At 33.0% G+C, this 13,029-nt stretch overlaps 1 protein-coding gene across 13 annotated transcripts in view; it reads right to left on the minus strand.

The window, feature by feature from the left end:
* Positions 1 to 13,029, minus strand: part of LOC134527111 (uncharacterized) — a 134,155-nt gene that overhangs the window by 23,910 nt on the left and 97,216 nt on the right. The window contains exon 8 of one of the 13 annotated variants that reach the window (XR_010074077.1): positions 1,886 to 2,002. The exons of the other annotated variants lie outside the window; for them this stretch is intronic. The gene's annotated coding sequence lies outside the window, so the exon portion shown is untranslated. The remainder of the gene's footprint in view (positions 1 to 1,885; positions 2,003 to 13,029) is intronic. 13 annotated transcript variants of the gene reach the window in all.

Consider the following 13,029-nt stretch of genomic DNA (forward strand, 5'->3'; position numbering starts at 1 on the left):
CATTTAATGGGTTTGTGGTTATGTCTAAGCCTGCAAAGTCAATTTACCTTAATAGAATGGCTGATAAAAATGTTTGCAAAATGTTATTAAATTTTCTTTGACCAAACCTACTCTCAAAATTCACTATCTTTATTTCACGAAAAAATGATTTTAAATGTAAAAGATTTCATACAACCACACAGAATGAAAAACACATAGAGAAAAAACAGTTCTGCATGACACAGCTGTCAAAAAAAGGTCCTCCATGTACGCCATCTATTGAATGTAATCGGAAGTAGCAATTCCTATACAAAATTACCAATTTTGATTTTTTCATTATTTTGGCTGTTTTTTTAAGTTTTTCCTTATGTACTTTTTTCCAAACCACCCCAGTATTAAGGCAAACAAAAAAAAAATAATTATTCAAACCGGTCAAGCCATTTTTGAGTTTTTGCGAAACTTACGCACTGCAATTGCTTTTTATATATAGACTAACTAATGCCCGGCATGAGTTGCAATGCCTCTATACTGTTTTTTTTACAAATTTTCAAAAGTAGGTATACATAAACAGAGTGCGTGTGAGTGTGTCTCTTTCCCGCTCTATCTCTATACCTCTATGTAACTCTGTATATCTATCTCTATCTGTATAGCTCTCTCTATACTCATTCTCTCCCATTCTCCCTCCCTCTACACCATTCTTACTCTCTCCCTCCCTCTATCTTCCTCTGTCCCAACCTCCCTCCCACCATTATTATTCAGACTACAGGAAAGAGGAAATAATATAAAATACATACAGGTAACTATCAATATGACTAGTGCGCCACCTTAAATTCTGCTTTAAGGGTTGGTGTTATTGTAATCTCACCTAAACAGTGACCTTCCTTGTGTTTCGAAGGTCAAGTGTGCAAAATTTCATCGAGATCGGATGAGTGGTTTAGGAACGCATAGAGGACAAACATATAAACATTCAAAAGTAATTCGAGTGGCAATTCCCATACAAAATTACCAAATTTGATTTTTTCAATTTTTCGAATGTTCCTTTGGGTTTTTTCTAATTTTTTTCCCCCTCTAAACCATCCCTGTAATAAGCGAACAAAACAAAAATAAAAATCATTCAAATCGGTCAAGAATTTACTAGTTTTAGCGAGAGTAACGCCCTGCAATTGAGTTTTATATATAGAGATAGAAGATTAAAGACAAATGATATAAAGCACCCCATTACTATTTTGTTATTAATTACATATATTCATTTTCGTAGTGATTACATCTTAAAAATAGTGATAGAAAATTTACGACAAATGATATGAAGCACCCCATAACTAATTATAAGTTTATAATGTTATTAAGTTCATATAGTCATTCTTGTAATGACTGCATCCTAAAAATAGTGACAGAAAATCTAAGACAAATGATATCAAGCACCCAATTACTAATTTTAAGTTCAATATTGTTATTAAATTGAAATAGTTATTTTCATAATGACTATATCATCAAATTTTCATATTGACTATATGCTAAAATTAGTGATAGAAAATATATTGTAAATCATATTGTTATTACTGATAGGAAATTTAAGACAAATGATATCAAGCAACCCAGTTTTTAGTTATACAGAGTTGTGGTGAATTATGTGCCTGTTGGACAAAAATGTAAATTGAAACTTTATTTTTTAAGTTTTAGTTCATTCAACGATAAAAGTTTGTTTTTGTTTTTTATACTATAAGTTTATTTTATTCTGTTTAGTCTTAAAATAAAATTAAAATACTGAATATGAGTTATTGAAACAAATTAACAATGCTAAATATGAGTAATTTAAGTCTTTATTAGTTACAATGAAATTAAGAAATTAAAATTAGTCAATAATGTTCATGTAATCTAGTCATTTTAGCTAATGCATCAACATTACCTAGAACTTTTCTTGTTATCTTAAAGCATGCACTTAAGTGAATGCATTTTCAAGCTGTTGGTCACATTCTCAATGTTGCTGCATAAGTTAGCTTATTGTTTCAGTTGATTTCTCGAGCTAAAAAAAAACATCTTTTGCATTATCAAACCCTTCTAATAATTCAATTTCTGACCAATAAGGCATGTATTGAATTAGCAAGCTTTAATTGGATCTGATGATGCTATGAAGTATGGCACTCTCACAATTGCAGGGATGATTCTTACAGTCATTTCTGCAATCTTTCAATGTGATTAGTTGACGAAGGATTTTTGATAGATATTCATAAGCGTCATGATTAACACTTTCTTCTGTTTTGTTTGCTTTATTTGATAAAAGAGTTCGAACATCAAAACTCTGCAAGACTCATACATGAGAATTTATAATCAGGATGTTTCAAAGTACTTTATATACCTTTCAAAAATGTTGCTACAATAGCCAGTGGCATGGCCAGTCTTGTCAAATTGCAACACTCTACACCACTGCTCTGGTTTTCTAGTGTTAAGAAACACAAATTCTCAAAGGAAATGTAAATTCACGTAAAGGAATGTGACATAGACGATAAGCACATTCAGCAGCTGATACTTGACATTCATAAAAAATCTTCATACAAATCCGAAATAATTAACGTGAGATATCGGATTCTTCACGCTGCATTTGATGTATTTCCTGCACTATCTACTCCTGTGGGATTTGCTTTTGATAAGTACTTGGCAAAATAGTAGGCAATTGCTTCGTTTGAACTGCATGGCTGAATATCCATCATATGTTCAATATATCTGGATGATAATTATTAACCCCAGCATCTCCCTTTCGGCACTTAAGTAGACAAATTCTTCCTCCATTACAAATAAAATCATCAGAAGAATGAGAAAATATTTGAGTCTCTCTGCATTGCTGTCATGTAAAGTAAAAACCACTTTCTGCACACCGTAATACATCTAGTTTTGTCTCAATTACTTGAACACGATGCATTACACTCTCACTTGGAAGACATGATTCCAATATGATTTCAACTGCAGTTGCTTGTGCATGTACAGTTACCGGCAGACATGTGGGCCGACACTGCTTTGCGTTAGGAAACTTATTGTAATAGAGAAATAAAGGAAACTGGTACAAAATACACGAGACAAGTGATGCCAGCAAACCTGATGGTGTGGAGTGTACCTACATTTTAAATAAGTGCATAAATATTGGTTTACAGTAGTGGCATCTAGTGGCGTGGAGTGTAAAATAGTTTGAAAGCAATGCTGTAAATTGTCTCCAATGCTAATTGGCCAGAGTTTCCATAGGGTCTTATTTGGTGTTAGTGCGAGTGAGTTCCCTGCCACTGGCTAGACTGAAGTTCATCACTGCACAGTCTGTAGCCGGGGGCAATGGTACTGCTTGGCGGCATACTCGCAAACGTAAAAACATTTGGTCTTTTACACTCCATAGCCGCAACTGAACTTGCCATTACTGATGTTTGTACAACAGCAGATAGCGTAGTCAGATCTGCGCGCGCATCTCTTCCCCAGCCCCCTCATTTGGTATAGTTAACTGTATACCACGGCACATCTGTTTACTGCAAGTTGAAGCAGACTTTGTGGCATTACGGCTAACTTTTTTTTCATTTGTGGCAATTTTGTTTTAACTGAAATTTACAGAAGTGTTATTCAAGACTGGGGCAGTAAAATTAAAATCACGCTAAATTAATTCACACAATATGAAGACGTGCTAAGTGAGGGATTGGTGTACCGTGAAATATACATCCAAGTTTTCCCACTGATATTCTAAACAAGTCATTTACTCTCTAAATATAAAAAAAAAATATAAATTATACAGAATAAATATGAATCCTTTCTACTATTCTCTGTTTTCCCACTTTATAAAAAAGGCTAAATGGCTTACATCTAGAGATAAAAAATACTGGCTGCAAAATATAAAGAAAATCAAAAATAATCCAAAAAAAATTCTGAAACTACATTAGAATTATGAGAAAAGGTTACGATCAACAACTATTACTGAAGGTAAATTATATATTAACTAATGACCTTACACTTATTGCTAACTGTTTTGCTGAATACTTTTCCAATGTCTATGTGACTCCTACCAGCAACAATAATCTACCTACTTCCTTCTCTAATAGTTTTTCTATACCCATGACAAACATATCTGAAAATCTTGTCCTCTGGAGTATTAAAACTTTAAAATCTACCTTCTCAAAAGATCCCGATGATACTCCTAATTTTACTATCAAAGGCTGTTCCCTTCTCCTTGCCCCTATCCGCCAGCACATAATTATATAACATTAGTATAAACAGTGGTATTTATCCTTCCAAATGGAAGCTAGCTTAAATAATTCTCATTTATAAAAAAGGTACCAAGCTTGATGTCTCAAACTATAGGCCTATTTCCCTCCTCAACGGTTTTGCAAAAATCTTTGATAAAATTATATTAAATTATAAAATTTTAAAAAATCAATTCACCGACTCTCAACATAGTTTCAGAACCGGTAAAACCATCACAACTAATTTTGCCTCTTTTTAAAAACCTATCTATTCAGAAGTTATTATTCGTAGGCCAGTCGATACTTGTTATTTTGACTTAGCCAAAGCTTTTGATACTGTAAACAACCAAATTCTTCTTACCAAATGTTCTAATTTCTATCTAAGTGATGAATTATTAACTTGGCTATCAACAGAAATTTCTTTTTATCAGTAAACAATGTAAAATCCAATCTGCATCTCGCTACTTCCAGCGTTCCTCAAGGTTGCACACTTTCACTTCTATTATTCAATATTTATATTAATGACATTATCTCACAGTTAAGGCGATTGGTGCATGGAAAATATTACGACAAAACTAATTTAACTGTACATATTTATTTTTGATGCTTCTTTTTAAGACATAATATACCTAGGATATTTTTAATAAACTTTTTTTTACTGAGTTATGTCATTTTAAATGCATTTATTTTATTCCAAGCCAGAATTATTTAGAAAACACATAATTATGTTAAACTTAAGTATAGTTCAAGAAACAAGTGTACGAATAGGTTTCTGCACATATAAAAGTAAGAAGAAAAAATTTTCATCGTCAAAATTACAGTTTAATATTGACAATTTCCATTGATCACTGCTGGACTACTTCATGAGCGATTTAAAGAATAAATTTAAATGAAAATGAAAACATAATTGGCAGAACACTATTGAGTTATGTATATATTTTCATATCCTTTTGTTTTTGATACGATCCGACTCAAAACATGCCCTCTGGAGTGACAGTTATAGTGCTGCGTGTAAAACTCTCGCCGCCGGGAAGAATGTCCCCGCGACGTGGCGCTGAGGGCGGCGCTTGTCGCAACCAGGTAGTCCGGCGGAGCTCCGGCCGGCGGGCAGCAGCCTGCGGGTGGGGAGGGAGAAGAATGGGGTGTAGAGGGATGACGGAGAGGAGACCGAAGAAACGAAGGGACTGTCAAGGTCGCGCTCATGGAGCTAATATACAGTAATACATCTGGAGAGGACAGAGGTGAAGCCGGGTATCGGCTTCCTACGCTGGAAGAAAATGAAAAAGAGCCAAACTCGCCTCGCGCGGCCGAGAATCCTCCAAACTAAACTCGCAACAGCTCCGAAACTATCAAAACAATCAAACTGAAAATTTTACTGGAGTATCTATAAACATTTTTCCCCACATCGCTTTAATATTTTTTTCAAAACATGAATGCTTTCATTTTTAAAAATTAAATACTTATTTACTGCCAACATTTTTTGTGATTATGCAGAGTAAATTACAACATCGAGGAAAAAATTTTGTTTGCAATTGTAAGTGGGGGACACTAGCGTATGCAATAAGGAAGAAGCCTCAAATTTTATTTATATACCCCTTTTGACGCATTCAACCCCATACTTTTATTTTTACAGAGAGTTGAAGTGGGAATAATGTTTCAGTGGGTAACACTACCGACATATGTCTTCGGAACACACTTATTTTTGTTATTATACATCTCAAAATTTATAATTTAATACACAACGTTTATAAAAACGAATTCTTACTTACCTCATTTAATCTATTACAAACCTCTTGTAATATACGTGTATTAGTAGAAGAACCAACGTAACATGCAAACCTTAGGTAAACACTGGTAGAGAATTGTTTGGAATAACTGTAATGCTATGCATATACTGACAATGTAAGAAACTTCCAATTTTATTAATTGTTTGCATAAGAATTAATAATTTAAAAAAAAATCATAGAATAGGCCTTTAAAGACTGAAAACCTTTCACGTAGTTTCAAGTCGCGTACAAAAAAGTTTTTTAATATATACAATTACCAAATATTGTTGAATATATTTAACATTTTTATACATGTTACAACACACATATAATAACAAACCTATATAGTATATAAAAAGACAAACGCCAAATTTTAGCATTTTGTATTTCTTTTCTCTGTGTGAATAAAATAACAGTTCTTAACGTACCTAGTTGCTAATACTGTACTATATTTCTAAAAAAAAATTGCGAAAACCCCTGACATCATCACCATAACAATGATAAATTTGCAAAATAATTAAGGCACATCTTTTAATGCTACGAAGCACACTCTTAAGAGAAATGTTTTAAACTTATGTTGGGATGTAACTAATATCTTAAAAGCATTGTGAAACCGTTACTTTGAGGGAAACCTTAATATACCGAACACCATACCATCCTTTAATCGAGTACAATTTTCGCTTCTTAAGACCCATTTGTCTTCAAAATGCACTGTACTGTGTAAGTAATAAATCAGTCTTAAAATCAGTTAATTATTTTGTCTTCCTCTTTCGTATTCTAATTGAGATAAATATCAGATAAGCATGTGTTACTTGTATCACGACATCAAGGTATTATTTATCAGTAATTAATATTTCATTTTATTTTTTTGTTAACTAATGCGCATAGGGCAGTGCACTAGACATCACTACCTGTGTGTAGTGTTGCGTTACACTTTTTAACGCATTAGAGTTTACATAAAATGATAAATTCAAAATTTCATTTAAAAGTATAAATATCAGAGATCAATTTAATTAATGTCCAGTATAACTCAGTCAGTAAAACATTCGGAAATATGTATAGGACCTGTTAACCTAAATATTTGTTAACAGTTAAACTGAACTAAGATGTGTTAGAGTGGTGTTAGAGTGATGTTAGAGTGGTTTTTTCTCTGTCCGTATATTAGAGGTATGGAACATCAATAAATATAGTTTAAAAAACTAAAGAAACATGCTTTTAAAGATTATCAAACTAAAAAGTTAAAAATAATTTTAAAATTTAATTTATGACAATAGTATATAAGCAATACTAGTATATTTGAGAAAAAAAGCTTGAGGGGCTTTGTGCCATATTTTTTGTATATTAAGCGCCCCATGCTTTTTTCTCATTTATACTAGTATTGCTTATATACTAGTCATAAATTAAATTTTAAAATTATTTTTAACTTTTTAGTTTGATAATTTTAAAAGCATGTTTCTTTAGTTTTTAAACTATATTTATTTTTAACTTTTTAGTTTAATATTCTTTAAAAGCATGTTTTTTTAGTTTTTTAAACTATATTTATGTATAATTATCAAAGGGAAATGAGTTACCGACACTACCTATTACCATCTGAGATAACTATTTGGAGTTGCAACGTCACAAAGAAATGGTAAAGTCTCTCCGAATCATTTACAGTTAGATGTATGGATATAATCTTAGAATTTACCAGAAAAAAAATTTTTTTTTTCCGGCGTGGCCGGGAGTAGAACCCACGATCACTGAATCCGAAAGCTGACGTCTCAGAAGTTGCGCGCCTTAGACTGCTCGGCTAACGAACGTGATGAAATTGGTGGGACATTTTACAGTGATGAGCCACTCATTCTTAGTCGAAAGAGTTACAGACGGACAGACAAACAAACATACAGGTAAAGCTAATATAAAGCATGTAATAGAATACGCATCTGTCGCCCATTTACTTTAAATACAGAATTATAAACTACATATTGTGAAAACATTCTGCAGCCATTTTTGCTGAACGGAAAAACACGGATGAGAAGACAGACGAAATGTGTTTGGTAAGTGATTTTTCGTCAAATGAAATGGAACAGGACAGTGCTTATCAGAATGAAATTACAGAACTACTTTTGTGCAAGGAAATGTATTTTACAAAGACATTTCAAGAGAAATCACCTTTAAATGAAATAGATCTTGCTGACATGGAAGAAATAGACTTAGATTTAGAGGCCAGGCCCCTTTCAAGTGATGAAATTTCTCTTGAAGGGCTGAAATATGTTTCTGGCTATATAGCTCACCGTTTCAGAAATAAGTATCCTGACCTTGGCACTACGGATTTCAATTCGGAGGACGATAGCTGGATACATGTACAATCAAAGGGTAACTTAAAATGTCCCACTAAAGTTTTTTGAATTAATAAAGATCGCTGAAATGTGTTTTGATAATATTCATGGCAACAATTTGTGCAAAAAAGAGCGGATTTTTGAATCACTGACTAAAATTATTTGCGGAACTACTGAAAATAAATATCCAGAAGAAGTTATATACTGTTTTGTCAGGACAAGAACGTATATGCGTATCAAGTATTTGAACATGAAATATTTTAACGAACAAGACCAAAAACGCAAAGAAAGAAATAAGATGAGGAAAACTACCCTCTAAGATTTTTCAGTGTGATAGTGTCCACTTTCCTTCACCATAATATGTATGTTCATAATTTATTTACGATGTTTTTTAATTACTATATTTAAGAAAAGCATTTATTGTGATTATCGCAGCAACTATGTAGGGCTTAAGGTATTTATTGTATTCCAAATATTGAGTATGTCATTTTTATTGCCTTTATTAAAAATAATATATATATTAACAATGTAACAAAATTGCGATATTTTTGTATTGCTATTGCAATTTCGTTTCTTGTAAACATTATTGTAGACTTTTTCATATTGAAATTAAATTTGCTATAGGGTTGTTTGTATTTTAATTTTACAGTTATAAGATTTTTTATATGTTGTTTACTGTTTACAAACATTTGAAAAATATTTCCTTAACCATATTTCCATTTCCATGGCAATAGTCTTGTTAGCTTTTCGGGTAACTCTTCTACATGGATGATAAGATGGTGCGACATTTATATCACACCACCTTTACATAACTATTAAACTAAGAGGTGTTTTCTTTACATAATATTAAAGCACAATGTTTCCTTGTGGCGTAGGTGATTTAGAATTTTCATTCATCTAGAAAAATGGGCTTTCAGAATGTTTTTTAACGCACAGTGTTTGGGAAGGTTTTTGAAGAAAAAAATTGACTACCCGTTTTATTTTTTTGCAGCTGAATTCGGGCACTTACATGAAATATAATTAATCCGTAGGAAGCGCAATGGTTTAAAGTATTGATGTTGAAGATTTGAAAAGATTTATTGAAATAGTGTGAGAGAATGAGCGAGTTGAGTGAGAAGAGTGCGGGAGTGGCCACATATCGTCTGCGCAGTTGCAGACAAAAATTATCCATTCCGCCTCCCCATGGCGAAGAATGAGTGAAAGAGAAACCTGATAAACCTTCCCCTCCTCCGGGCACGATAGAACCTTATCGGCTGTGTGTTAGAGGGAGAGCGAGATACAACCTTCGAGGTTTTGTTAGTTCCCGCTAGATGGCAGGCCGCAGAGCGACCGCCAGCAACACCCTTCCCGTATGAAGGCCATCTCGCCACTGACGAGCTGTAACTAAGCTCCTGACCTCCCTACATAGTAACGGTCACCCACATAGGCATCTAGACTCTTTAGTGGTCATATGATACAAAATTCATTGTTTTCGGGCCTGTGACCGTTTTTTACCGTGCACCAATCGCCTTAAACCACTCCACTGAAACTCTTTTATGACTTAAAAATACATCGAAAAATATCATTCAATCATGACTGTTACCTACTTCAGCCTGACGTCTCAGAAGTTATAAATTGGTGTCACTCTTAACATGTCTAACTTAACAATGGAAAAAACTACCATTTAAACCATCTCCAGAAAAATATATCCCATTGACTATATACTTGACAATTATCCTAAATTAAAATGACTTTATGTTAAGAATCTAGGCATTTTACTTGATTCCAAGTTAAATTTTCCATTTACATACTGAATCCCTTATCTCTCATTCTAACAGAACTCTTGGTCTCATTAAGTTAACCTACTATTATACAAACTTAAAATTCCACTCTGTTCTTCTTTATTACCCTTATTAAATCCAAACTTGAATATAGCTCCATTTTTGGAATAATATCAACAATACTAAATTTGAAAAACTAAAAAAAAATGCAAAAAAAATTAAATTATTTATTTCAAATAAACAAATTACACTATTGTTCTAAATTACCTTTCATGATCTCTAAAGGATAGAAGGAACATTTGTGATACATTATTTATTCATAATTAAATTACTATTATCATTACCTCAATTATCCCTATATTTTCGAAACTACCTACTGGCATTAAAATTCCTTCCTTCAACAGTCGTAGAACACCGCTACTTTGCATCTCAAATAAGAATAATGATAAAGTATACAGATTGATAACTAATTTCAACAAGTATGAGGAATATTTACATCCAACCAATAACATAATACTCCTTAAAAATGTTCTATACAAAGCCCATCCTTAATGAAAACTTATATAATTGTATTTATTTCATATATGTATACATACTTAATTTTATATTTATTTATATTTCCATAACAATTTATTCCAATCATTTAGGAATAAAACTTATTTCTTGTATATAATGTTAAATCTTATTTTTTGTCTGTTATTTTACCAATTTATATATATGTTCTTATGACTATATGTTTTTTTACACATGAATTTATGTCATTCTGTGTTTGCCTATATTTGATGTATTGGTGATTGATTGTATTTGTTGTTATCACTGCTCTCGTTCTAGTGCGTTGGCCATGTGCGGCTGGGGGGTGCGGCGTTTGTCCTAAAATCGTTTGTCCTAAAGCGTTTATCCTAATTTCGTTTGTCCTAAAAATTAGGACAAACGACTTTAGGACAAACGACGTTAGGACAAACGACTTTAGGACAAACGACTTTAGGACAAACGAATTTTAGGACAAACGACGGAACAGCTTCAAAATACTTTTACTCTGAGTTTTAGGACAAACGACTTTAGGACAAACGACATTAGGACAAACGACTTCAGGACAAACGACTTTAGGACAAACGACTTTAGGACAAACGACTTTTAGGACAAACGACGGTTCCAGTATCGATAAATCCTTACTCTGAGTTTTAGGACAAACGACTTTAGGACAAACGACATTAGGACAAACGACTTTAGGACAAACGACATTAGGATAAATGACTTTAGGACAAACGACATTAGGACAAACGACTTTAGGACAAACGACATTAGGACAAACGACTTTAGGACAAACGACTTTAGGACAAACAAATTTTAGGACAAATGATTTTAGGAAAAACGACATTATGAAAAACTTAGTTAGGACAAATGACTTTAGGACAAAAAACTTTGAGTCGAACTATTTTATTTAAAAACCACAGAGCATGTGAGAACTTACAGTAAAAGAAAACGTTTGAAAAAATAATGTTATATACTGGGGAAATACTTTACATTGTAGGTATGTAAAAAAAATTCAGCGTTTACGATCGTTACAATTTTTAGACATCTAGGAATAAACGACTACGGTTTCGACCTTAATCTGTTTTTTTTTTTTTTTGGCCATCTTGGATCCGCCATATTTAAATAGAACGCCTCACTCATGATGAAATTTTCGTCATGACTGCCATATTGATTTTTTCTGTTCCACTGGAGGCCGCCATCTTGGATGCCGTCGACTTTGTTTCTGTTTTTTGTTCCTAGATAGCGCCAGCAACGCTCTTGATTTTTTTTTGTTCTTCTGGAGGCCGCCATCTTGGATACCGTTGACTTTGTTTCTGCTGTTTGTTCCTAGAGAGCGCCAGCCTAGCTCTTTATTTTATTTATTTTTGTTCTTCTGGAGGTCACCATCTTGGATACCAAGGACTTTGTTTCTGCTGTTTGTTCATAGAGAGCGCCAGCGTCGCTCTGATTCATCACATAAGGTCGATGTTCCATTACCTACCATAGCTATTATGGTCCTTATCGACATATTAAATTTAAATTTTTTAACAAAATACATTGAAAGCGCTGTGATTCGAACCATCGCAGCTCTGATCTCTAGATTGGAAAACATACTCCTTTAACCGCACGGCCATCGAGACATTTACCAAACTGAGAATAAAATAAGGTATATATAAAAATAACATGCATATTCGGACTTGTAATTTTTTTTGATTTGAAGTCATAATAGCACCACCTGTTCGAGACAGAACCACCATCATGTATTAAGACGTAACTGTAACAATTATCGTTACGGTCACAATCTTAAATATCCGTCATTGTTTTGTTAGAAAATCGGGAAAAAATTTAAAAATCATTAAAAAATTAATCAATCAAATGAAATAATAAAAATCTTAAAAAACACCGTTGCACTTTTCGTTACGGTCGCTATCTTGAAAATACATAATTTTAATGCTAGAGATTCGAAAAAAAAATTACTTATTAGAATACTGATTAATTAGTTCGATTCCTGTCCTTGCTTCGAAACTATTAGAGCAAAAAAAAACAGTGAAATTTTACTTTGACCTTGAAATATGATTTTACCTTGACGACCATCATGGATCCGCCATTTCTCGTTCAGTACATGCTACCAGGAGCTACCACCTGCTAGAGGTCATTGCCACCATCTTGTTTTCGTCTGCTGGAGGACACCATCTTGTGCGTGTACTCGTCTTATAGAGTACATTACCATCATTCTTGTCTAAGTTTTACCCGCTAGAGTGCAGTAATCATTTATTATTACTGAAGTGCCTGCCATCTTGAAATTTGGGCGCCATCTTGGAATCGTGTAATTATTTAGCTAGAAATTCTGGATAAAATTACAAAATTCATCAAAAAATTCACTCATTAAAGAAATGATTGATTATATCAATTCCTGTTCTTGGTTCGATCCTTGGATGATGCAAAAAAATAATTTTATGGAAAAAATAATTATTATAATAAA

The sequence above is a fragment of the Bacillus rossius genome, chromosome 1 (genome assembly GCF_032445375.1).
Source record: "Bacillus rossius redtenbacheri isolate Brsri chromosome 1, Brsri_v3, whole genome shotgun sequence".
Taxonomy (NCBI): domain Eukaryota; kingdom Metazoa; phylum Arthropoda; class Insecta; order Phasmatodea; family Bacillidae; genus Bacillus; species Bacillus rossius.